This window comes from Lissotriton vulgaris, chromosome 5, assembly GCF_964263255.1.
Source record: "Lissotriton vulgaris chromosome 5, aLisVul1.2, whole genome shotgun sequence".
In the NCBI taxonomy this organism is placed as follows: Eukaryota; Metazoa; Chordata; class Amphibia; order Caudata; family Salamandridae; genus Lissotriton; species Lissotriton vulgaris.
In genome coordinates this window covers 35,523,854-35,550,580 of record NC_141693.1, presented here as the reverse complement: position 1 = coordinate 35,550,580, position 26,727 = coordinate 35,523,854, and the positions used below count along the sequence as shown (strand labels likewise).

The following is a 26,727-nucleotide window of genomic DNA, read 5'->3' as shown; positions in this document are numbered from 1 at the left end:
CGTAACGCACACGCTTGAGGTAAGGCCAGTGCTATCTAGTGATGCACTCACTTGAGGTAAGGCTAGCGGTAGCTTTTGATGCACACTCTTGTGGTAAAGCCAGTGCTAGCTCGTGACGAACACGTTTGTGGTAAGGCCAGTGCTAGCTTGTGACTCACACACTTGTGGTAACGCTAGTGCTAGCTTGTGACGCACACACTTGTGGTAAGGCCAGTGCTAGCTCGTGATGCACACACTTTTGGTAAGGCCAGTGCTAGCTCGTGACGCACACACTTGTGGTAAGGCCAGTGCTCGTGACGCACACACTTGTGGTAAGGGAAGTGCTAGCTCATGACACACGCTTGTGGTAAGGCTAGCAGTAGCTCGTAATGCACACGCTTGAGGTAAGGCCAGTGCTATCTCGTGATGCACTCACTTGTGGTAAGGCTAGCGGCAGCTTGTGAGTCACACTCTTGTGGTAAAGCCAGTGCTAGCTCGTGACGCACACACTTGTGGTAAGGCCAATGGTAGCTCGTGATGCACAAGCTTTTGGTAAGGCTAGCGGTAGCTCGTGATGAACACGCATGTGGTAAAGCCAGTGCTAGCTCATGACGCACACACTTGTGGTAAGGCCAGTGCTAGCTCTTGACGCACACGTTTGTGGTAAGGCCAGTGCTAGCTTTTGACGCACACACTTGTGGTAAGGCCAGCGTTAGCTCTTGACGCACACACTTGTGGTAAGGCCAGAGCTAGCTCGTGACGCACACACTTGTGGTAAGGCCAGTGCTAGCTCATGACACACACGCTTGTGGTAAGGCTAGCAGTAGCTCGTAATGCACACGCTTGTGGTAAGGCCAGTGCTAGCTCGTGATGCACTCACTTGAGGTAAGGCTAGCGGTAGCTTGTGATGCACACTCTTGTGGTAATGTCAGTGCTAGCTCGTGACGAACACGTTTGTGGTAAGGCCAGTGCTAGCTCGTGACTCACACACTTGTGGTAACGCTAGTGCTAGCTTGTGACGCACACACTTGTGGTAAAGCTAGTAGTAGCTTGTGATGCACACTCTTGTGGTAATGTCAGTGCTAGCTCGTGATGAACACGTTTGTGGTAAGGCCAGTGCTAGCTCGTGACTCACACACTTGTGGTAACGCTAGTGCTAGCTTGTGATGCACACACTTGTGGTAAGGCCAGTGCTAGCTCTTGACGCACACGGTTGTGGTAAGGCCAGTGCTAGCTTTTGACGCACACACTTGTGGTCAGGCCAGTGCTAGCTCTTGACGCACACACTTGTGGTAAGGCCAGAGCTAGCTCGTGACGCACACACTTGTGGTAAGGCCAGTGCTAGCTCATGATACACACGCTTGTGGTAAGGCTAGCAGTAGCTCGTAATGCACACGCTTGTGGTAAGGCCAGTGCTAGCTCGTGATGCACTCACTTGAGGTAAGGCTAGCGGTAGCTTGTGATGCACACTCTTGTGGTAATGTCAGTGCTAGCTCGTGACGAACAAGTTTGTGGTAAGGCCAGTGCTAGCTCGTGACTCACATACTTGTGGTAACACTAGTGCTAGCTTGTGACGTACACACTTGTGGTAAGGCCAGTGCTAGCTCGTGATGCACACACTTTTGGTAAGGCCAGTGCTAGCTCGTGACGCACACACTTGTGGTAAGGCCAGTGCTCGTGACGCACACACTTGTGGTAAGGGCAGTGCTAGCTCATGACACACACGCTTGTGGTAAGGCTAGCAGTAGCTCAGAACGCACACGCTTGTGGTAAGGCCAGTGCTATCTCGTGATGCACTCACTTGTGGTAAGGCTAGCGGTAGCTTGTGAGTCACACTCTTGTGGTAAAGCCAGTGCTAGCTCGTGACGCACACGTTTGTAGTAAGGCCAGTGCCAGCTCGTGACTGTTAGACGGGGACCGGGAGGGTCGGCCGAGGACAAGGGGAGAGGCCTCCGGTGAGGGCCGTCTCCAGCGATCGTACAGACAAGTAACTTCCCCCCCACAGATGGACACCACACAAGGATAAGGTTAACGTTCTTTATAGGCAATTCTTGAAGTACGGTGATACGATACAATGGGAGCAGGACACGAGGATCCTCTTAATTCTAGTCTCTTGACAGGGAAAGGGGTAGCGGGACAGTCTTTGTTACCAATCTGGTACTGCGATGCGATGATGGTAGCTCACAATCCTCGAGCTCGGCGTTCGAGAGGGACGGGCCGCGGCAGCGCCAGCAGGTCCCGAGGTGGTCGTAGATAGGAACGGGCCGCGGCAGCGCCAGCAGGTCCCGACGAGGACGAAGGTTGCAAGAAGGCCGCGGCAGCGCCAGCAGGTCCAACGAGGATGAAGGTTGCAGAAGGCTGCGGCAGCGCCAGCAGGCAGGACGACAGTTCACAAGGCAGGGCTGCGGCAGCGCCAGCAGTCCGTCAAGGATGAGTTCTTCACGGTGTCTCTCGACTCCAAGATACAACTGCCTTCCTGCTCTGGAGCTGCCTCATGTGAGAAGTTGGCCCGATATGCAACGTTCGCTATTCTAGCGACCGCTATGTATCGTTCCAACGACCCTTATGGTGTTTGGTTGTAAGTCAACCTATAGACCAGCTATCCTAGTAGCGTGGATACGAGCAGTCTAAGGCTAAAGACTCGAGAGGGCGTGTTAAGCCAGCTGTTTACCACACATGTACCCCTTGAACACCAAGTGAAAGGACACCACACAAGTGTTATGAAAATAAACAGGATATTTATTAAGAATCACAACAGCCCTGTACTCTTTATGAGGACAGGGTACTAAGCACAAACCAAATCTCTTAGGAAAATACTTCAAGTGCACAATTAAAACAAGTGTCCGAGGACACGGAAAGTTTAAGGTCTCGGGCGGACCCGATAAGGCAAGTCGGAAGCGAGGGACTCGGGACCCTAGAGTAAAGAGGCTATGCAGGCACCGAAATGCCGAGTTACATAGCCACGAGGGCTGCGGCTGCACAAGTCTTACAGGCGTCGGGGTCTTCGCTGACGAGCCAGGAGCCGGAAGAAAAGGAGTTGCTGGCCGGCGACCAGTGATGAATAGTTCGTAGAGATCCAAGCCTGGATCAGAGATTGATGATACCTGAAAGCAGAGGGGACCAAGTTCGTACTACTAGCCAGTAGTCAGAGGGTACCAGGAGGGCACCGGTTGGCCGTCACCTCGACCAGGTGAGTGGGCGACGCTAGGCTCTGCAGTCTCACGGACCAGGAGGCGTTGTCGGCGACCACGGTGGAGGTGCGAGCTGTCCCACGAAGGATGATGCTGTCGGCGTCGCTGGGCCCAGGATGGGACAACAAGCCTTGGCAAATCTCAGGGCCACGTGGTGGGCCTAAGATGGCGTCTTGAGTGGACCAGGAGGGTCCGGGGTGCTTCTCGCAAAGATGGAAGCAAGGGCCAGTCTGGAGCAACCAGACCAGCAGAGTTGTTTGTCAGTCGTCGTCAAGGACGGACACAAGCCAGCGGCTAGTGACCAGACAACGTGCTGAGCAGCGAGCAGAAGGGCCCCACGCAGATCGTGGAGATGCTGGGAGACTGCACTTCGGTGCTGGAGCGGCTCAGGGTCGGGGCTTCTCGGACCCCAGAGCACTCACCAGAGAGTTACCTCGATGGTCGTGCTGGTTTAAGAGCGTGCAGGTTCTGATGATGGCCGGTCCCTCGAGGTCTCGTCGCACCCACAGATCACAGCTGAGCTGATGACGTGGGTAGAGGTCAGAGGTGCCAGGGAAGCCGGTTCTCGTCGAGCTGGGCCGTCGGATCCTTGAGGAAGGACTTGCAGCAAACCGCAGAGTTCTTAGATGGTGCCCGCTGATGCAGGGTGACTACTCCTTAGTCACAAGGGAGAAATCTTGAGAAGAGTCTTGAAGTCCTTTCGTAGAAAGTATTCTTGATTCAAAGATGATCTAATTTGGAAGGGTCCCCGCTCCGGCCTTTATTCTAAAGAAAGGGGTGGGTACATGACTAGGTCCTGCCCTAAGGGTGGGACCAGGAAGGGGGGTAGTTACACCCCTCTCCCCTGCCGGACTGTCCCCATGCCAGGGTCGTCGCCCCTGGAACTGGTTCTAACCGGCAGATGCGTAGTGAGCACCGGGGTGCCACTCCGCAGTCACCTTCTCGCAAAAGCCCTACCTACCCAGAATACACAAACCCTGTCTGGGACGGTGCGAACACCGCCCTCGACAGGAAACCCTTTGTCCAAGCTCTCCTCGCTGGAAGGACTCCCAGCAGCAGGAGGTCAGACTCGTGTCTGTGGTGGCAGCACCCATTTTGTGGAGCTGAGGCTTTAGTTAACTTTAACCGGGGTTCACAGTTACGTACATGTCGTGTCCCTCTAGAAGGGTGGAATGCTAACCTCATCGCCAGAATTGGTGAGAGGGCAGCACCCCGATTCGTATGACACCTTACTCGACATGCCTTGATAACGCGACACCGAAGTTACCGATATGGTACGCGTTATCATGGAACAGCCATTGGGTCTTGATTCCGCAAGCTGCAACCGGGCTCGGCTCGGGCCTGAACCTAGCTCACACGAGCCCACGCACTCTGCCTTCAGGATTGTTAAGGCCTGCCATAGGAGTGACTGATAGGAACTCGGGTGTCCATTGTATGGTTAGATATAGAACTACTATACCTAAAGCAAAGGGTGATTACACGACTTTGCCCCAGCAGTCATGCAGCCAGTTGTGTCAAATTTAGGAGGCCAGCCAGGGAGGGCATAATACATGCTGCAGCCCCTGGCGGCCCTGGGTACACCTATGCCCTGAGTTACAGGGTCTGATAAGGTGGCCCAGTACCAATTGGAAATGTACCTAGGGTACATGGAATCCATTTTAAAGAGAGAGCAGTAGGCCTGGGGTCCTGATTGGCAGGGTCCCAGGTCGACTATGTCCAAAACCAGCTAAAACACAGGGCAAAAAGTTGGGGGCAACCATAGTCAGGATGTACCTTCCTACACAACCCCCCCCCCAAACGAAAGGAGATAAGGCTATCCTTGTCCAGGTAAGCCTCTATTACCTAAGTGGCCATATAAGGAAGGACCAGCTCTGGCTTGGTTTCCCCCTGTGTCATGGTCCACTAGGCAACCCCTCACCCTAAGGGCATCTGAGGGTCTCCACCATAGGGAATCTCTGTCTCTGGTGTGTCTTGGGAAAGAAGAAGGCTGATGCTGGGATGGAGTACTGAAGTGAGGCTCCTCTACCTTTGGGCTCAACTTCTCCAATCACCATTCATCATGTGTGCCTTTCTTTCTTTAGCTGAGATGCACTGAGCTCTCAGGGTCAGCCTCTGGCTACCTAAAGCTGGAGGCCGAGTCCCTCTGTTTGGCTTACTGGAGGGACAGGTCAGGTCTGGGGTTTTTAGGCCCCATGTTTGGCTGTGCCCAACAGTGTCCAGCTGTGGGAGTTCCCTAACTACTTTTAAGGGGGGTCCCTCAGGAGTCTGTTTCATTTTCACTTGGCTAGGTTTACCAGCTTCAGTGATCCTAATCTTCTGATTAAGGGGTTCTTTTGGACAGGGGGCCCTTTGGGGTCCACCACTGGCCTCCCTGTCCTCTTCAGCCCTGGGCTGACGGAGGCAGGGTAGAGAGGTGCAGGTTACCTGCTCCAGACTGGGTCCCACCTGGGAAGGGTCCACTACCATCAGGGGCTCTGCCAGGCTAGGCCTGACTACCTCTGGGGCAGTTCCTTCAACAGGGGTAGAGTCAGTTCCCTGAGGAGGCTGGCTCTCACCTAGTGTCTGGGAGGGGGAAGACTCTTCTTCCTCCTCAATGCTCTCTGTTTGAGTGGAGTGATCCATTGTTTCAGGCTTCACACCCTCACTATCTGTCTGAGTAGAGGCTGAGACCATTTCAACCTTGCCAACCTTTTCAGGAGGGCACTCAGTTTGTGTTTGGACTGTGACTGTCACAGCCCTCCTATCCTGCTCTGGAAAGTCTGTCTGAGCCTGGGCAGTGGCTACCACTGCCCTTCCAACCTTTTCAGGGAGGAATGGTGCTTGGACTGGGGCTGTAGCTATTACTGCCCCACTAACCTGTCTGGATAGGCCTATCATTCTGGAATGAGTTTCTTGCTCCAACTCAGCCCATGCTGAGAGTTCCAGGTCATTCCCTAGTAAGCAATCTACAGGTAGGTTATCTGTCACTGCCACTCTCATGGGCCCTGTGACATTACCCCAGCTGAGCTTGACTACTGCCATGGGATGCCTTCTCTTCATTCCATGAATGTCTGTCACCTGATAAGTAAAACCAGGGGTCAGTTGAGCAGAGGGGACCAGATGGTCACTCACCATGGTGAGGCTGGCCCCTGTGTCTCTGAATGCCTCAACTTTCTGACCGTTCACTAAGACTTCTTGTCTATACTTGCCCAAAATGTGGGGTCCAGTAGTGAAGTTGGCAAACCCCATGCCAGTCTCACAGACAAGAGTGTGGTCGGGGAACCTGGCTAAGCCATAGTCCTCCTGATTGCCCAAAGTAATGCCCACCACATTCTTGGGGGCACTCCCACCACCTGGGGGATTACCACTAGTGGTAACAGGAGGTTTGGGAGTGTTACTTGGGGGTATGTTTTCCTTATTGCTATTTTTAGGGCACTTGGCATCACTTTTGTAATGGCCCACCTGTTTACAGGTATGGCAATAAGGTTTCTTCTGTTCTGAAGGAGTGTTCTGGGACCCACCACCCTTGTTGGAGTTTTGGGGCCCTTGGGAAGTCTTCTCTGTGGATTTATCCCCACCCTTCTCTTGAGGCTTGGTTGATTCCTTTTTCTGGTCACCACCCTGGTTTTTAGGCCTGACCCTGGTTCTGACCCATTTGTCTGCCCTCTTACCCAATTCCTGTGGAGAGGTCAACTCGGAGTCTACCAGGTGCTGATGTAATAGCTGGTTCTGACAATTATTTAAGATTTGCTCCCTCATAATCAGATTATACAATCCTTTAAAATCAGTAACCTTACTACCCAGTAGCCAGCCTTCAAAAGCCTTAGTGGCACAATCAACAAAGTCAGTCCAATCTTGAGACTGAGTTTTCTGGGTATCTCTGAACAGCATCCTGTATTGTTCAGTGGTTAGGCCGAACCCTTCAACGAGTGTATTTTTCAAGACTTGGTAATCGTTCGCATCCTCCACCCTTGTGGTGAGGAGCTTGTCTCTTCCTTTTCCTTCAAAGGAGAGCCACAAGATAGCTGCCCACTGACTCTGGGGAACACCCTGCACCGTGCAGGCCCTCTCCAAAGCAGTAATCCATTTGTGGATGTCGTCCCCTTGTTTAAAGGGGGGCACTATCTTCCCAAGGTGTTTCGTATCGAAACTCTTTTCCCTATTACTAGGTACATTGCTGCCACCAGTGGGGACTACCCCACTTAACTGTTGCTCTCTAGCAAAGGCAAGCCTTTCTTTGGCCAGGGCAAGTTCTTCCCTTTCGATCCTTAGATTAGCTGCCCTTTCCTTAGCTTCGTACACTCTCCTCTGAGGGGACGTCATCCCTCTTTGAGAAGAGATGTGAGAGCCATTGGTTTGAAGGGATCTGCCAGAGCCTCTTGACAGAGATCTGGCTCGTCCATTCCCAATGTTAAGCGGACCTGACAGTAGCGCCGGGGGTCCCCCAGTACCACTATCATGTTTGCTTAAGTTGGACCGGGTTAGTCTGACGACTTCTACCTGTCCCTTATCTGCCTCATCCCCAGAGAGATCCTCATCCTCATCCTCCTCTTCATTCTCATTCTCGGCTGAGAGGAGGATTAGGTCAGGGTCACCTCTGGTTCCCTCGAGGGGAGGCATGTCTCCTTCTGGATTAGAATGGCTAAGAAGCTTCTCAGCCTTTCTGGCATCATAAGTCTCTAGGAGACCAATCAGAAAGGAGGTGGTGGGGTTAGCCCCTTGCTTAATCTTCCTAGAGGTACATACTTGTCGTAACTCATGGAAGTTAAGCGCAGTATATCTTGAAGAGATGACCTGTGGAGGGTCGACTGACACAAGGGGAGACTCAGAGTTTCCTCCTTTGTCCGACATACTGCTTCTAGTGTGGTGTAAGTGATGCACCTACCTACACTACGTGTTTGCCTACTGTTCCCTTGCTAAGAGTTGTAGCCAAGGTGTGCTAAGCCTTGAGGAGCTACAACAGCTGGTTCAGTAGAACTCAGAGTATTCTAAGCTTTAGTTATATGTACTAATAGTACTTGTGTGATCTTTCAACAAGATATTCTTAGGATACGTGTGGTAAAACAACAGCAAGCTCAAATCCCAACCGCTGCTCACCAATGTGAGAAGTTGGCCCGATATGCAACGTTCGCTATTCTAGCGACCGCTATGTATCGTTCCAACGACCCTTATGGTGTTTGGTTGTAAGTCAACCTATAGACCAGCTATCCTAGTAGCGTGGATACGAGCAGTCTAAGGCTAAAGACTCGAGAGGGCGTGTTAAGCCAGCTGTTTACCACACATGTACCCCTTGAACACCAAGTGAAAGGACACCACACAAGTGTTATGAAAATAAACAGGATATTTATTAAGAATCACAACAGCCCTGTACTCTTTATGAGGACAGGGTACTAAGCACAAACCAAATCTCTTAGGAAAATACTTCAAGTGCACAATTAAAACAAGTGTCCGAGGACAGGGAAAGTTTAAGGTCTCGGGCGGACCCGATAAGGCAAGTCGGAAGCGAGGGACTCGGGACCCTAGAGTAAAGAGGCTATGCAGGCACCGAAATGCCGAGTTACCTAGCCACGGGGGCTGCGGCTGCACAAGTCTTACAGGCGTCGGGGTCTTCGCTGACGAGCCAGGAGCCGGAAGAAAAGGAGTTGCTGGCCGGCGACCAGTGATGAATAGTTCGTAGAGATCCAAGCCTGGATCAGAGATTGATGATACCTGAAAGCAGAGGGGACCAAGTTCGTACTACTAGCCAGTAGTCAGAGGGTACCAGGAGGGCACCGGTTGGCCGTCACCTCGACCAGGTGAGTGGGCGACGCTAGGCTCTGCAGTCTCACGGACCAGGAGGCGTTGTCGGCGACCACGGTGGAGGTGCGAGCTGTCCCACGAAGGATGATGCTGTCGGCGTCGCTGGGCCCAGGATGGGACAACAAGCCTTGGCAAATCTCAGGGCCACGCGGTGGGCCTAAGATGGCGTCTTGAGTGGACCAGGAGGGTCCGGGGTGCTTCTCGCAAAGATGGAAGCAAGGGCCAGTCTGGAGCAACCAGACCAGCAGAGTTGTTTGTCGGTCGTCGTCAAGGACGGACACAAGCCAGCGGCTAGTGACCAGACAACGTGCTGAGCAGCGAGCAGAAGGGCCCCACGCAGATCGTGGAGATGCTGGGAGACTGCACTTCGGTGCTGGAGCGGCTCAGGGTCGGGGCTTCTCGGACCCCAGAGCACTCACCAGAGAGTTACCTCGATGGTCGTGCTGGTTTAAGAGCGTGCAGGTTCTGATGATGGCCGGTCCCTCGAGGTCTCGTCGCACCCACAGATCACAGCTGAGCTGATGACGTGGGTAGAGGTCAGAGGTGCCAGGGAAGCCGGTTCTCGTCGAGCTGGGCCGTCGGATCCTTGAGGAAGGACTTGCAGCAAACCGCAGAGTTCTTAGATGGTGCCCGCTGATGCAGGGTGACTACTCCTTAGTCACAAGGGAGAAATCTTGAGAAGAGTCTTGAAGTCCTTTCGTAGAAAGTATTCTTGATTCAAAGATGATCTAATTTGGAAGGGTCCCCGCTCCGGCCTTTATTCTAAAGAAAGGGGTGGGTACATGACTAGGTCCTGCCCTAAGGGTGGGACCAGGAAGGGGGGTAGTTACACCCCTCTCCCCTGCCGGACTGTCCCCAGGCCAGGGCTGTCGCCCCTGGAACTGGTTCTAACCGGCAGATGCGTAGTGAGCACCGGGGTGCCACTCCGCAGTCACCTTCTCGCAAAAGCCCTACCTACCCAGAATACACAGACCCTGTCTGGGACGGTGCGAACACCGCCCTCGACAGGAAACCCTTTGTCCAAGCTCTCCTCGCTGGAAGGACTCCCAGCAGCAGGAGGTCAGACTCGTGTCTGTGGTGGCAGCACCCATTTTGTGGAGCTGAGGCTTTAGTTAACTTTAACCGGGGTTCACAGTTACGTACATGTCGTGTCCCTCTAGAAGGGTGGAATGCTAACCTCATCGCCAGAATTGGTGAGAGGGCAGCACCCCGATTCGTATGACACCTTACTCGACATGCCTTGATAACGCGACACCGAAGTTACCGATATGGTACGCGTTATCATGGAACAGCCATTGGGTCTTGATTCCGCAAGCTGCAACCGGGCTCGGCTCGGGCCTGAACCTAGCTCACACGAGCCCACGCACTCTGCCTTCAGGATTGTTAAGGCCTGCCATAGGAGTGACTGATAGGAACTCGGGTGTCCATTGTATGGTTAGATATAGAACTACTATACCTAAAGCAAAGGGTGATTACACGACTTTGCCCCAGCTGTCATGCAGCCAGTTGTGTCAAATTTAGGAGGCCAGCCAGGGGGGGCATAATACATGCTGCAGCCCCTGGCGGCCCTGGTTACACCTATGCCCTGAGTTACAGGGTCTGATAAGGTGGCCCAGTACCAATTGGAAATGTACCTAGGGTACATGGAATCCATTTTAAAGAGAGAGCAGTAGGCCTGGGGTCCTGATTGGCAGGGTCCCAATTCGACTATGTCCAAAACCAGCTAAAACACAGGGCAATAAGTTGGGGGCAACCATAGTCAGGATGTACCTTCCTACACCTCAGTTATAGGTCTGGCCCTCTTTGATGTCCGGACCCTCGCACTTGGAGGTCGGGAGGTCCGGGGTGAGGGAGTCCAGACACCCAGCAGGGGGGTGGAGCCAGCGCCCGGGGAGGCTGGGGGCGATCGGCACCTGGCGGGGGAGAGCCATCGACACTTCTTCCTCCCATTGACCTGCCAAGTGGTCCGTTCACCTCCTGGGTGGATGGTGGTGCCGGGATGTCGGGGCCTGGCCAGGCCCAGGGTTGGGGTCGAGCTGAGGCCACGCGGCCTCGTGGTGCAGTGTCAAAGATGGCGGCTGGGCCGGGCAATGGTGCTGACGGTGGCCCGGGCCAGTGACACAGAGATGTCCGGGAGCAGGAGTCCCGTAGGGGACGGTTTGCGGGTTGCTTCGGTGGGTACTACCTGGAGAGCCGGTGTCCGGGCCCTGTCAGGCGGGGAGGGAGCGAGCCCTTCATGTGGCCTGTCCAACATGCGTCCCCCCCAGCTGAAGGCGGGGAGAGTCACCCATCCTCTTGGGGACTTTCCTCGTCGAGGCGGAAAAAGCGTGACAGGCCATCCGCGTTGGCGTGATCCTGGCCAGGGCGGTGCTCCACAGTGAAGTCCATCCCCTGCAGGGAGATGGACAATCGCAATAGTTTGGGATTTTCCCCCCGCATCTGCATTAGCCATTGCAGGGGGCGATGATCTGTTTGCACCCGAAAGTGGGTACCGAAGAGATAGGGCCGGAGCTTCTTGAGGGCCCACACTACTGCGAAGGCCTCCCTCTCGATGGTGCTCCAGCGCTGTTCTCGGGCCAGTAGGCGTCTGCTGATGAAGGCCACTGGTTGGTCAAGTCCATCGGGGTTCAGCTGGGAGAGGACGGCCCCGATGCCATGGTCGGAGGCATCAGTCTGGACGATGAACTCCCGGCTGTAGTCGGGAGCCTGGAGCACAGGGGCGGTGCACATGGCGGCCTTCAGCTTCTCGAAGGCCGCTTGACAGTCTGGAGTCCAGTTGACCATTTTTGGGTGTTTCTTGGATGTGAGCTCTGTGAGGGGCCCCACAATGCTGCCATAGTCCTTCACAAACCGCCGGTAGTATCCGGTGAGCCCCAAGAAGGCTCGGACCTCGGTTTGCGTTACGGGGGGCTGCCAGGACTGGATGGCGGCGATCTTGAGCTGAAGGGGGGCCACCAGACCGCTTCCCACTTGGTGTCCGAGGTAGGTCACGGACCCTTGGCCAATTTGGCACTTGCTGGCCTTGATTGTGAGGCCGGCCTGTTGGAGGGCCTGCATGACCTCTCGGAGGTGGCGGAGGTGGTCTGACCAGTGGCGGCTGTACACAGCAATATCGTCCAGGTAGGCGGCGCTGAACTCTTCGAGGCCCGCCAATACCTGGTTCACAAGTCGTTGAAAAGTGGCTGGAGCGTTTTTCATGCCGAATGGCATCACTTTGAAATGGTAGTGGCCATCCGGGGTGGAGAAAGCGGATCGTTCTTGGGCCCTGGGGGTGAGGCCGATCTGCCAGTAGCCCGCTGTCCGGTCGAAGATGCTGAGGTAGCGGGCAGCCCCCATGCGGTCGATCAGTTCATCTGCTCGGGGAATGGGGTGAGCGTCGGTTCGGGTGACAGCGTTCAGACCCCGATAGTCGACGCAGAATCGGAGCTCAGGGGTGGTGCCTGGGGCAGCAGCTTTGGGGACCAGCACGACTGGGCTGGCCCAGGGGCTGTCCGAGGGCTCGATGACTCCGAGTGTGAGCATTTTTGACACTTCTTCTTGGATGCAGGCACGTACCCGATCTGGTACGCGGTACACCCGATGTCTGATAGGGGGACTGTCCTCAGTGTCCACGTCGTGCAAGCACCAGGGGGTGACCCCTGGGGTGAGGGAAAATAGGGTCGCAAATTGCAGCAGGAGGGCCCGACAGTCTTGGCGCTGCTCCGGGGTTAGGGCATCTGAGAGTCGGACCCCGTCTACTGAACCATCTTTCTCCCGGGTCCTCAGTAGGTCAGGGAGGGGCTCGGAGTCTTCTTCCGCTCCACTGTCTGTAGCCATCAGTAGGCTGAGCTCCGAGCGCACAAAGTGGGGTTTGAGTCTGTTGGCGTGGAGGACCCGGAGGGGGTTCCGGGGAGATTCCATGTCGATGAGATAGGTGACGGGGCTCTTGCGCTCGACCACCTTGAAGGGCCCTGTCCACTTGTCCTGCAAGGCACAAGGCCGGTGGGGGACATCACCCATACTTGCTGGCCAGGTTCGAACTCTATGGAGGAGGCATTCTGATCGTACCATTTCTTCATGTCCTCCTGACTGGCCTCAAGATTGGCTTTGGCGATCTCTCTGAATCGTCTGGTCTGATTGCGTAGGGTCAGGAGGTACTTGTAGACGTCTGGAGGGGTTTTCAGGGGGGCCATCTCCCAACCTTCTTTGACTAGGCTGAGGGGCCCTCGAACAGGGTGTCCGTACAAGAGTTCGAAGGGGCTGAAGCCGAGGGACTTCTGGGGGACTTCTCGGTAGGGGAAGAGGAGGCACGGGAGTAGCACATCCCACTGGCGGCGGAAGGGCTCTTCCAACCCCATAATCATTCCCTAGAGTGTGCGGTTGAACCGCTCAACCAGTCCGTTTCCTTGCGGGTGATAGGGGGTTGTGAATCGGTAGGTGACCCCGCACTGCTGCCAGAGGGATTTCATATATTTTGAAATAAAGTTCGTGCCCCTGTCGCTGACGACTTCCCGGGGGAAGCCCACCCGGGAGAAGATCCCCATTAAGGCTCGGCCGACCACCGGTGCTGTTACAGTTCGAAGGGGAACGGCCTCGGGATAGCGGGTGGCGTGGTCCACCAGTACCAAGATGAATCGATGCCCTTGTGCTGTTCGGGGGTCCAGGGGCCCCACAATGTCTATTCCCACCTTTTAGAACGGGGTGGTAACAACCGGGAATGGTTGCAGGGGTGCCTTGAGTTTGCGGCCGCTCTTCCCGCTGGCCTGGCAAGTGGGGCAGGACCGGCAGTGGTTGAGGACGTCATTTCTCATTTTTGGCCAGTAAAAGTGGGTCACCAGGCGGTTGTAGGTTTTGTCCTGTCCCAAGAGTCCAGCCAGGGGGACATTGTGGGCCAAATTCAACAGGAAGTCTCTAAAACGGAGGGGCACCACCAACACTCGACTGGCCCCCAACTCCGCGATTCTTTGTTCGCTGTACAATAGGTCATTGTCCCAATAGATCCAGTGGGCCCCTGCGGTATCTCCCGCGCTCTGGGCGAGGGCTTGCTGTCGTAGTCCCTCGAGGGAGGGACAGGTCTTTTGCTCTTGACGGAATTGTTCCTGGGTGGGTCCCCCTTCTTGACGCCACTGAGCCAGGTCTGGAAGGTCCTGGGGCTGAGCGAGCCCTTCTTGGGTTTGTTCTGGGGGGTCGGTATGGTTGGCGTCCCCCACTGGAGCGATCGGGGGAGGAGGTGCTGGCCATTCGGGTTCTTCAGGTCGGGGGATGGCGCGGGCGGCCATGGACCGGGTGGTTACGCACGCCCAGTCCGGGAGGCCCAACATCCCCAGGTGCTCTCTTCTTTCCATGGCGGCCCACGGGGAACTCTCGAGATCGTTCCCCAGGAGACAGTCCACGGGGGCATCATCGCGGACCGTCACCTTCAACATGCCGGATACTCCTCCCCATTCGAATGGGACGCAGGCCATCCGACACAGGCTCTCAGAATTGTCGGCTGAACGGACGGGGCAGAGAACGTTCGGCAGGATTTGTTCCGGGGTCACCAGGTGACAGCGGACGGCCGTCACACTGGCCCCCGTGTCACGTAGGGCTTCAGCCTTGCGCCCATTTATGTTCACCCACTGACTGTATTTTCTGGTGTTGGCGGGCAGGGGAGCCCGCGGGATCATGTCTCTTCCCCCTAGGCACGCCAGGACCATGGCGGCCGGTTCCCACTCTGGTTGCTCCTGTTCGTATTCTTCATGCTCTTCGGAGACTTGCTCTTCTCCTAGGGCGGCGGCAGCTACCTGGCGGGGCCCCGGAATCTGGTTCTTTGGGCAGTTCGGGTCATTGGCGTAGTGGCCGACTCGCTGGCATCGGTGACAAGTGACATTGGCTCGGAATCCAGGGCGCATCGGGGGGTTGCCCCGGCCGGCCGGGGGCGGGGTGCTGGTAGCGGGAGCGGGCCGGGACGGCGTCTTTCCCCTGGCCCTGGCCTCCTCCTCCTCCTCGGGGATGGTGATGACCTTGGTTGTTCCTGTTCTGTTCGTTCGGCCCACCCCGGCCCACTCGGGTGCTCTCCCATCGGTCAGCCTCGGCGGTGAGCTGCCGTGGATCAGTCAATTTACTGTCGAGGAGGTGCTGCCTGAGCTCGACGAAGCAGTTGTTGGAGAGGTGCTCCCACACGATGAGGTTAAAAAGCTGCTCGTAGGTCGTTACGCGGCTCCCCTTGATCCATCCCTCGAAGGCTCGGCTGAAATAGTTCACATATTCCACCCAAGTTGTACCCGGGATTCGGGTGCAGTCGCGGAACCTCCGGCGGTACATTTCGGGTGTAAGCCCATATCGAGTGAGGAGGGCGGCCTTCATGTGGTCATAGGACGTCATTTGATGGTCCGGGAGCTGTAACAGGGCATCGCGGCCTTCATTGACGAACCTCCCCCATAGACCGGCTCCCCAGTCACTTCGATCGATCCGGTGGGAGGTCATGGCGATCTCGTAGGCCTTGAACCACTGTTGTATGTCGTTGTTTCGGAAATACTCTCGGACGACATCTTTGGGGATGTGGACCTTTGGTTCTGTAGCTCCTGGGGTGCGCGGTTGCTCGGGCACCCCCAGGTCTTTGTTTTGCTTCCGTAGTTCTATCTCTGCCAGTTTGCGCTCGTGTTCGTATGCCAGTCTTTTTTCTTCGAGCTCTCTTTGTCTTTGCTTTTCTTCCCGCTCTTCTCTGAGCCGTAAGTGTTCTAGGTTCATTTTTTGTTCCGCTAGTTTTAGTTCTCCGTCCAACTTGAGCCGTGCCAACTCTAATTCGTGCAGTCTGCTTTTTTCTCGCTCTTGGATCTCTTCCCGGGAGAGACTTGCTCTCCTTTCTTCGGACGGAGCGGTGCTCGTCTCCGGTGCTTCGGTGTTTTGGTCCCGGGGACCGGCGGCATTTGCTTCTGCCCACGATTCTAGGGCGTGTTTAAAGTCATCTTTTGTGCTCAGACCGGTGGTAGCAATGCCCAGTTCCATACAAAATTGTTTTAATTCTCGATGGCTGTACTCCTCCAGTTTTTCCATTTGGAATTTCTCTGTAGATCCGCTCTCTTTGGTCGACATTGTGGTTTAGTCGTGGGGTGAGTTGCTTTCTGTACGATTACGCGTTGGTTCGGATCGCGCCGCTGGCCACCAATGTTGGACGGGGACCGGGAGGGTCGGCCGAGGACAAGGGGAGAGGCCTCCGGTGAGGGCTGTCTCCAGCGATCGTACAGACAAGTAACTTCCCCCCCACAGATGGACACCACACAAGGATAAGGTTAACGTTCTTTATAGGCAATTCTTGAAGTACGGTGATACGATACAATGGGAGCAGGACACGAGGATCCTCTTAATTCTAGTCTCTTGACAGGGAAAGGGGTAGCGGGACAGTCTTTGTTACCAATCTGGTACTGCGATGCAATGATGGTAGCTCACAATCCGCGAGCTCGGCGTTCGAGAGGGACGGGCCGCGGCAGCGCCAGCAGGTCCCGACGAGGACGAAGGTTGCAAGAAGGCCGCGGCAGCGCCAGCAGGTCCAACGAGGATGAAGGTTGCAGAAGGCTGCGGCAGCGCCAGCAGGCAGGACGACAGTTCACAAGGCAGGGCTGCGGCAGCGCCAGCAGTCCGTCAAGGATGAGTTCTTCACGGTGTCTCTCGACTCCAAGATACAACTGCCTTCCTGCTCTGGAGCTGCCTCAGTTATAGGTCTGGCCCTCTTTGATGTCCGGACCCTCGCACTTGGAGGTCGGGAGGTCCGGGATGAGGGAGTCCAGACACCCAGCAGGGGGGTGGAGCCAGCGCCCGGGGAGGCTGGGGGCGATCGGCACCTGGCGGGGGAGAGCCATCGACACTTCTTCCTCCCATTGACCTGCCAAGTGGTCCGTTCACCTCCTGGGTGGATGGTGGTGCCAGGATGTCGGGGCCTGGCCAGGCCCAGGGTTGGGGTCGAGCTGAGGCCACGCGGCCTCGTGGTGCAGTGTCCAAGATGGCGGCTGGGCCGGGCAATGGTGCTGACGGTGGCCCGGGCCAGTGACACAGAGATGTCCGGGAGCAGGAGTCCCGTAGGGGACGGTTTGCAGGTTGCTTCGGTGGGTAGTACCTGGAGAGCCGGTGTCCGGGCCCTGTCAGGCGGGGAGGGAGCGAGCCCTTCATGTGGCCTGTCCAACAGTGACGCACACACTTGTGGTAACGCCAGTGCTAGCTTGTGACGCACACACTTGTGGTAAGGCTAGTGCTAGCTCGTGACGCACACACTTTTGGTAAGGCCAGTGCTAGCTCATGACGCACATACTTGTGGTAAGGCCAGTGCTAGCTCATGACACACACGCTTGTGGTAAGGCTAGCAGTAGCTCGTGACGCACGGGCTTGTGGTAAGGCCAGTGCTAGCTCGTGACGCACACACTTGTGGTAAGGCCAGTGCTAGCTCGTAACGCACACGTTTGTGGTAAGGCCAGAGCTAGCTAGTGACGCACATGCTTGTGGAAAGACGAAGAGGATACATTGATTTGGTTGCTCACTCCACAAGCCCGTAGTGGAGTTTGGGTTGCACACTTCTGCTCACTAATGTGTATTCCGTGCGAGGCTCAGTGCCCACCTGTATGAAACCTCACAGCACGTTGCACTCACTAATGAGACTTTAAACCTCACCCCAAGAACTGAAATCTGCTTCTACACTGCCTGCGATGTCCACCTCCCCAAAGAGCCTCTCCACATAGATAGCCAGGCCCTCAGGGGCCCCAGGGGCCCGGCTTTCAATACTGGCCTTTTTAGGTCGCGCCTGGGCAGCGCGTGCGCTGCTCTGCGAGGCATGTTGTATTCAGGTATGAACGTCAAGCTCCGCCTACTCTCCGCCCATATTTTTCATTGGTTTGTGCCATTCTCCCCTGTAAACATTGGTCAATAGTCTTAGTAGTCCCTCCTTAGTACCGCCTTGTCTCATTGTAACCTCCCATGGGTAGGGTTTGCGCAATGCAATAGGTCTCGCATTTGCCAGAGTTTAAGAGATTGGCATTGTAAACGACACTGCCTTTTATTGATCTTTTTTAAAAGCAGCACATAAATAAAAGGCATTGTCATTTTCAATGCCAATAGCTCATTCTTTTTTAAATGCAAAACCTATTGCATTGCAAATGCTTGTTGCTTTGGAGTCAGGAGTCCCTCAGGGGCCCCAGCCTCCCACACTGGCCTTTTTATAGCTTTGGAGCCAGGAGGCCCGGAGCACGCCAGAGGCCGCGAGCCTGAAAATAAAGAGTAAACAAGACCCATGTGCTGGACACAGGGACGCCAGGATCAGAACCCTACGTCACTGGCCCTGTCATGTGTGCAAGGCACCGGTCCTACCCCAGGGGGCGCTCCATGCAGCGCAGACTCTTACAGGAGGGTCTCACAGGAAGCCACTTCACACCTCCTGCATGCCACATGCAGACCCACAGGAGACCGCTCCATGCCACACGCAGACCCACAGGAGACCGCTCCATACCACACGCAGGCCCACAGGAGACCACTCCATACCACCTGCAAACCCCAGGAGGCCGCTCCAGGCCACAAGCAGGCCCACAGGAGACCGCTCCATACCACACGCAGACCCACAGGAGACCGCTCCACACCACACGCAGACCCACAGGAGACCGCTCCATACCACACGCAGGCCCACAGGAGACCGCTCCACACCACACGCAGACCCACAGGAGACCGCTCCATACCACCTGCAAACCCCAGGAGACCGCTCCATACCACTCGCAGACCCACAGGAGACCACTCCATACCACGCGCAGGCCGACAGGAGACCGCTCCATACCACACGCAGGCCGACAGGAGACCGCTCCATACCACACGCAGACCCACAGGAGACCACTCCATACCACTCGCAGATCCACAAGAGACCGCTCCAGGCCACACGCAGGCCCACAGGAGACCGCTCCATACCATTCGCAGCCCCACAGGAGACCGCTCCATACCACACGCATGCCGGCAGGAGACCGCTCCATACCATTCGCAGACCCACAGGAGACCGCTCCATGCCACCTGCAAACCCCAGGGGACCGCTCCATACCACTCGCAGGCCCACAGGAGACCGCTCCATACCACACACAGACCCACAGGAGACCGCTCCATACCACACGCAGACCCACAGGAGACCGCTCCATACCACACGCAGGCCCACAGGAGACCGCTCCACACCACACGCAGACCCACAGGAGACCGCTCCATACCACATGCAAACCCCAGGAGACCGCTCCATACCACTCGCAGACCCACAGGAGACCGCTCCATACCACACGCAGGCCGACAGGAGACCGCTCCATACCACACGCAGGCCGACAGGAGACCGCTCCATACCACACGCAGACCCACAGGAGACCACTCCATACCACTCGCAGATCCACAAGAGACCGCTCCAGGGCACACGCAGGCCCACAGGAGACCGCTCCATACCACTCGCAGTCCCACAGGAGACCTCTCCATACCACACGCATGCCGGCAGGAGACCGCTCCATACCATTCGCTGACCCACAGGAGACCGCTCCATGCCACCTGCAAATCCCAGGGGACCGCTCCATACCACTCGCAGGCCCACAGGAGACCGCTCCATACCACACACAGACCCACAGGAGACCGCTTCATACCACACGCAGACCCACAGGAGACCGCTCCATACCACCTGATCACACCTCAAAAGGCTGCACATGCCACCCACAGATCCACAGAAGACCACACATGCCACCTGCAAAAGTCTGCTTCATGCCACCCACACACCCCCAGGAATGCTCCAAGCAGTGTGTATACTCCCACAAGGAGGCATTGTGAGGTGTGTACATCCCCCCTCAGGAGAGCTCTGCACATGCACATGTATGTTGGCATCTCGGCTCTTCATGGATGTCTGCACAGATCCTCCCTCAGCCCTCTGTGCCATGCTGGGCTCCTTGTCTCAGTGCCCTCCAGTAATCCCTGTCTGCTGGATTCTTAAATATCTGTGTCTGTGGGCATGCTGAGGCAACTGTGGGGACACTGAGGTGTCCCTGGCAGGCTGAGGTGTCCGTGGCACGCGTAGGCATCTGTGGGCACGCTGAGGCATCTGTGGGCACGCTGAAGCATCTGTGGGCACGCTGAAGCATCTGTGGGCACGCTGAGGCATCTGTGGGCACGCTGAGGCATCCGTGGGCACGCTGAGGCATCCGTGGGCACGCTGAGGCATCTGTGGACACGCTGAGGTGTCCGTGGCATGCTCAGGTGTCCGTGGCACACTGAGGTGTCTCTGGGCACGCTGAGGTGTCTGTGGGCACGCTGAGGTGTCTGTGGGCACACTGAGGTGTCTGTGGGCACACTGAGGTGTCTGTGGGCACGCTGAGGTGTCTGTGGGCAAGCTGAGGTGTCCGTGGCACACTGAGGTGTCCGTGGCATGCTGAGGTGTCTCTGGGAACGCAGAGGTGTCTCTGGGCACGCTGAGGTGTCCGTGGGCACGCTGAGGTGTCTGTGGGCAAGCTGAGGTGTCTGTGGGCACGCTGAGGTGTCTGTGGGCACGCAAAGGGGTCTCTGGGCATGCAGAGTTGTCTGTGGGCAAGCTGAGGTGTCCGTGGCACACTGAGGTGTCCGTGGGCACGCTGAGGTGTCTGTGGGCACGCAGAGGTGTCTGTGGCACACTGAGGTGTCTGTGGGCACACTGAGGTGTCTGTGGGCATGCTGAGGTGTCTGTGGCACACTGAGGTGTCTGTGGGCACGCTGAGGTGTCTGTGGGCACGCTGAGGTGTCTGTGGGCACGCTGAGGTGTCTGTGGCACACTGAGGTGTCTGTGGGCACGCTGAGGTGTCCGTGGGCACGCTGAGGTGTCCGTGGGCACGCTGAGGTGCCTGTGGGCACGCTGAGGTGTCTGTGGGCACGCAGAGGGGTCTCTGGGCATGCAGAGTTGTCTGTGGGCACGCAGGGCGTCCGTGTGGGCACGCTGAGGTGTCTGTGGGAAAGCAGAGGTGTATGTGGGCACGGTGAGATGTCTGTGGGCACACTGAGGTGTCCGTGGGCACGCTGAGGTGTCTGTGGGGACACTGAGGTGTCTGTAGGCACGCTGAGGTGTCTGTGGGGACACTGAGGTGTCTGTAGGCACGCTGAGGTGTCTGTGGGCACGCTGAGGTGTCTGTGGGGACACTGAGGTGTCTGTAGGCACGCTGAGGTGTCCGTGGGCACGCTGAGGTGTCTGCGGGCATGCAGAGGTGTCCGTGGGCATGCAGAGGTGTCTGTGGGCACACTGAGGTGTCCGTGGGCACGCAGAGGTGTCTGTGGGCACACAGAGGTGTCCGTGGGCACGCTGAGGTGTCAGTGGGATCGCTGAGGCGTCGCTGTTCCTTAGCGGCCTGAAATAGAAACATACCCTCAGAGCATGGCGCGCCAGGGCTGGCACAGTCTGTGTTGGAGAGCATTTCCCCAAATCAGGGGGGCTTCCAGAGCAGTAAAGTTGGCAGCCCCATGGCAGGTGGGTCCCTGCCAACGACTGTCATCAGCAGTGCCTAGCAGGGTGTGCCTCACCTCTGGAAGCAGGGGTGCTGGGGCAGGGCAGTGAGATCCAAAGCACGCGCCCCTCACCCTGGGGTCCACCAGGGTCTCCTGCTGGTGCTGCTGCCAGCTGTGGTGGTGAAGTCATCCCCGCCCCTGTGCCAGCTCTTGTGATGGGCTCACTCTCTCCTGCCAGCTGTGCCAGTGGAGCCCCCCCCCCCCCCGGCAGCTGTGCCAGTGGAGCCCCCCCCCCCACCCCCTCTGAGCACCAGCCCCACCCCCGGCAGCTCGGCAGCTGCGCCAGTGGAGCCCCCTGCTGCTGAAGGAGGGGTGCCAGCAGCACTGAGGCCCCCCCTGAAGAGTGCGCCCCCCTCGTGCCCCTCCAGCTGTGCTCCCTGAAGCCCTCGAGCTTGCCTCTCACAGCTGTTTCCTCCTGGCAGAATCACACAAAATAATGCATTGGCATGAGAAGCCGGACGAGGATTTCCCCGGTAAGTGATACACACACGACACACTGGTGTGACCCTCCGAGGGTCAGAGTGTTGTTTCCGGGTCAGGTTCCTTCGGTATCAGCGGGTGCTGCTGCCTCGCCGGGGCTTCCGGTATTTCATGGATGTGGCACAGTTGCAATACTTCTCTTTCTCTCAGGATGTATTGATTTTCCTCAATGAAGATGCATAAAGTCAAGTACAGATGCTTCTCTGCCTCGGTCCGTGTCAGAGCACTCACCTTGTACTCGGGAGTGAGCCTTGCACGTGTGCGTGTCTCACCGTCCCCACCACAGGGACGTGTCAGTGCACTCACCTTGTACTTGTGAACGAGCCTTGCACGTGTGCGTGTCTCACCGTTCCCACCGCAGGGTCGTGTCAGAGCACTCACCTTGTACTTGTGAACGAGCCTTGCACGTGTGCGTGTCTCACCGTCCCCACCGCAGGGTCGTGTCAGTGCACTCACCTTGTACTCTGGAGTGAGCCTTGCACGTGTGCGTGTCTCACCATCCCCACGCGTGTCTCACCGTCCCCACCGCAGGGTCGTGTCAGAGCACTCACCTTGTACTTGTGAGCCTTGCACTCGTATGATCTCACCATCCCCACCGTTGGATGCAGGATGACCTATATATTGTTTATGCTGCACTTCTCAGCTCTTTGCTTTTAAATTCTCTTCTGTGTCTTCCTGACGATGGGTCCAGGTGACATTTCTGCCTTGAGTCAGGTCTATGCTGTAGTGTGCTTAGACGTAGTGTGGCCGTTTTATGTGTCTATATGGAGTGTGGCCATGGTATGTGCTTAGAGGTAGTGTGGCCGTTTTATGTGTCTATAGGTAGTGTGCCCGTGGTATGTATCTATATGGAGTGTGGCCATGGTATGTGCTTAGAGGTAGTGTGGCCGTTTTATGTGTCTATAGGTAGTGTGGCTGTGGTATGTGTCTATATGGAGTGTGGCCATGATATGTGCTTAGAGGTAGTGTGGCCGTTTTATGTGTCTATAGGTAGTGTGCCTGTGGTATGTGTCTATAGGTAGTGTGGCCGTTTTATGTGTCTATAGGTAGTGTGGCCGTTTTATGTGTCTATAGGTAGTGTGCCTGTGGTATGTGTCTATAGGTAGTGTGGCCGTTTTATGTGTCTATAGGTAGTGTGCCTGTGGTATGTGTCTATAGGTAGTGTGGACGTTTTATGTGTCTATAGGTAGTGTGGCTGTGGTATGTGTCTATAGGTAGTGTGGCCGTTTTATGTGTCTATAGGTAGTGTGCCTGTGGTATGTGTCTATAGGTAGTGTGGACGTTTTATGTGTCTATAGGTAGTGTGGCTGTGGTATGTGACTATAGGTAGTGTGGCCGTTTTATGTGTCTATAGGTAGTGTGGCTGTGGTATGTGTCTATATGGAGTGTGGCCATGATATGTGCTTAGAGGTAGTGTGGCCGTTTTATGTGTCTATAGGTAGTGTGCCTTTGGTATGTGTCTATAGGTAGTGTGGCCGTTTTATGTGTCTATAGGTAGTGTGGCCGTTTTATGTGTCTATAGGTAGTGTGCCTGTGGTATGTGCTTAGAGGTAGTGTGGCCGTTTTATGTGTCTATAGGTAGTGTGGCTGTGGTATGTGTCTATATGGAGTGTGGCCATGATATGTGCTTAGAGGTAGTGTGGCCGTTTTATGTGTCTATAGGTAGTGTGCCTGTGGTATGTGTCTATAGGTAGTGTGGCCGTTTTATGTGTCTATAGGTAGTGTGGCCGTTTTATGTGTCTATAGGTAGTGTGCCTGTGGTATGTGTCTATAGGTAGTGTGGCCGTTTTATGTGTCTATAGGTAGTGTGCCTGTGGTATGTGACTATAGGTAGTGTGGCCGTTTTATGTGTCTATAGGTAGTGTGGACGTTTTATGTGTCTATAGGTAGTGTGGCTGTGGTATGTGTCTATAGGTAGTGTGGCCGTTTTATGTGTCTATAGGTAGTGTGCCTGTGGTATGTGTCTATAGGTAGTGTGGACGTTTTATGTGTCTATAGGTAGTGTGGCTGTGGTATGTGACTATAGGTAGTGTGGCCGTTTTATGTGTCTATAGGTAGTGTGGCCGTTTTATGTGTCTATAGGTAGTGTATCTGTGGTATGTGTCTATAGGTAGTGTGGCCGTTTTATGTGTCTATAGGTAGTGTGGCCTTTTTTATGTGTCTATAGGTAGTGTGGCTGTGGTATGTGTCTATAGGTAGTGTTGCCGTTTTATGTGTCTATAGGTAGTGTGGCCGTTTTATGTATCTATAGGTAGTGTGGCTGTGGTATGTGTCTATAGGTAGTGTTGCCGTTTTATGTGTCTATAGGTAGTGTGGCTGTTTTATGTGTCTATAGGTAGTGTGGCTGTGGTATGTGTCTATAGGTAGTGTGGCTGTGGTATGTGTCTATAGGTAGTGTGGCCGTTTTATGTGTCTATAGGTAGTGTGGCTGTGGTATGTGTCTATAGGTAGTGTTGCCGTTTTATGTGTCTATAGGTAGTGTGGCTGTGGTATGTGTCTATAGGTAGTGTTGCCGTTTTATGTGTCTATAGGTAGTGTGGCTGTTTTATGTGTCTATAGGTAGTGTGCCCGTGGTATGTGTCTATAGGTAGTGTGGCCGTTTTATGTGTCTATAGGTAGTGTGGCTGTGGTATGTGTCTATAGGTAGTGTTGCCATTTTATGTGTGTATAGGTAGTGTGGCCGTTTTATGTGTCTATGGGTACTGTGGCCATGGTATGTGTCTATAGGTAGTGTTGCCGTTTTATGTGTCTATAGGTAGTGTGGACGTTTTATGTGTCTAGAGGTGTGTGGCAGTGGTGTGTGTCTATAGGTAGTGTTGACGTTTTATGTGTCTATAGGTAGTGTGGCCGTTTTATGTGTCTATAGGTAGTGTGGCTGTGGTATGTGTCTATAGGTAGTGTGGCTGTGGTATGTGTCTATAGGTAGTGTGGCCGTTTTATGTGTCTATAGGTAGTGTGGCTGTGGTATGTGTCCATAGGTAGTGTTGCCGTTTTATGTGTCTATAGGTAGTGTGGCTGTGGTATGTGTCTATAGGTAGTGTGGCCGTTTTATGTGTCTATAGGTAGTGTGGCTGTGGTATGTGTCTATAGGTAGTGTTGCCGTTTTATGTGTCTATAGGTAGTGTGGCTGTGGTATGTGTCTATAGGTAGTGTTGCCGTTTTATGTGTCTATATGGAGTGTGGCCATGATATGTGCTTAGAGGTAGTGTGGCAGTTTTATGTGTCTATAGGTAGTGTGCCCGTGGTATGTGTCTATAGGTAGTGTGGCCGTTTTATGTGTCTATAGGTAGTGTGCCCGTGGTATGTGTCTATAGGTAGTGTGGCCGTTTTATGTGTCTATAGGTAGTGTGGCTGTGGTATGTGTCTATAGGTAGTGTTGCCGTTTTATGTGTCTATAGGTAGTGTGGCTGTGGTATGTGTCTATAGGTAGTGTTGCCGTTTTATGTGTCTATATGGAGTGTGGCCATGATATGTGCTTAGAGGTAGTGTGGCAGTTTTATGTGTCTATAGGTAGTGTGCCCGTGGTATGTGTCTATAGGTAGTGTGGCCGTTTTATGTGTCTATAGGTAGTGTGGCTGTGGTATGTGTCTATAGGTAGTGTTGCCGTTTTATAATATCAGGGGAGATCACAAAATAATTGTATCACATTTTCGGATACATCTTCTTCTGGAAGTAGTAGTGAGGGAGATATTTCAACTCCCCGGAGAAACAATAACAGACGAGGAGGATTCCAACAACAACATCAAGTATCTTTTTTAGCCAGGGGCCAAACATAACCTCGTGGAAAAACAAGATACAACCAACAACCATGGGAGATGTCGACAAGACGACAACATTACAAGAACTAACTCCGTCACCCATATTCAATTTATTAAACAAAATTCTAACGAGAGATGAAGAGAAGGTATTGAGAAAAGGACTAACATTCGTCCCAACCAGACGGAAAGACTTTGTAAAATTAAAAACAGAAGTGATCGAATTCTGCCGAAAAGTGAGATTAAAATCCTTTTTTGTTGAGAATATATATCAATCACCAACAGAAACTACAGGACTAAGGAATAAATCTGCCTTTTGCCCCACCCCCCCCCCCCCCCACCCCCCCCCCTCACCAGCAAAGTGCCCAAAGAAGTAATCAAGTTCGAAAGAACGATTTTATCTGCAGTGACTGAAATGGAAACAAAGAAAAAATGGCCCAAACACAATTTATCAAAAGTGGAGTCACAAGCATTAATGAACTTGAAAAGGGACACTTCGGTCATTATAAACCAGGCCGACAAAGGGGGTTCAATTGTAGTTTGGGACAAGGCCTTGTGCATCCTGGAAGTCAAAAGACAGTTGGACGACGTGACATGTTATCGGAAGATAAATAAAGATCCAACATCAGACTTGAAAAATGAATTACATAGAATCATCGACGAAGGGTATAAACAAGGATTCCTAGGAAATAAGGAGATGGAATACTTAAAAATCAAACTCCCAAGGACTCCATTATTTTATGTATTACCAAAAATACATAAAAATGAAAAAACACCTCCTGGACGACCAATAGTTTCTGGTTGTGATTCATTATTAGAACCTATTTCTAAGTTTGTTGATTTTTTCTAAAACCTTTTCTAGTACATGTAAAATCATTCATACAAGATACCACAGACTTCATAAAAAAACTGATGACAATCAAGTACAATGAAGACAATCACTGGATGGTGACAATGGACATTACGTCCTTATATACACAAATCTCTCAGGATGAGGGTATTTATGTGTTAGAAGCATTTCTGGAAGAGAGGGAAAGACCCCACAAAATACCAACGGATTTCATCCTAAA

General features: G+C 54.4%; 1 protein-coding gene across 1 annotated transcript in view; it reads left to right on the top strand.

Moving 5' to 3' along the window:
* The window catches only part of DDR1 (discoidin domain receptor tyrosine kinase 1), a 286,593-nt gene that overhangs the window by 63,233 nt on the left and 196,633 nt on the right, over window positions 1-26,727 (top strand). The window lies entirely within an intron of this gene.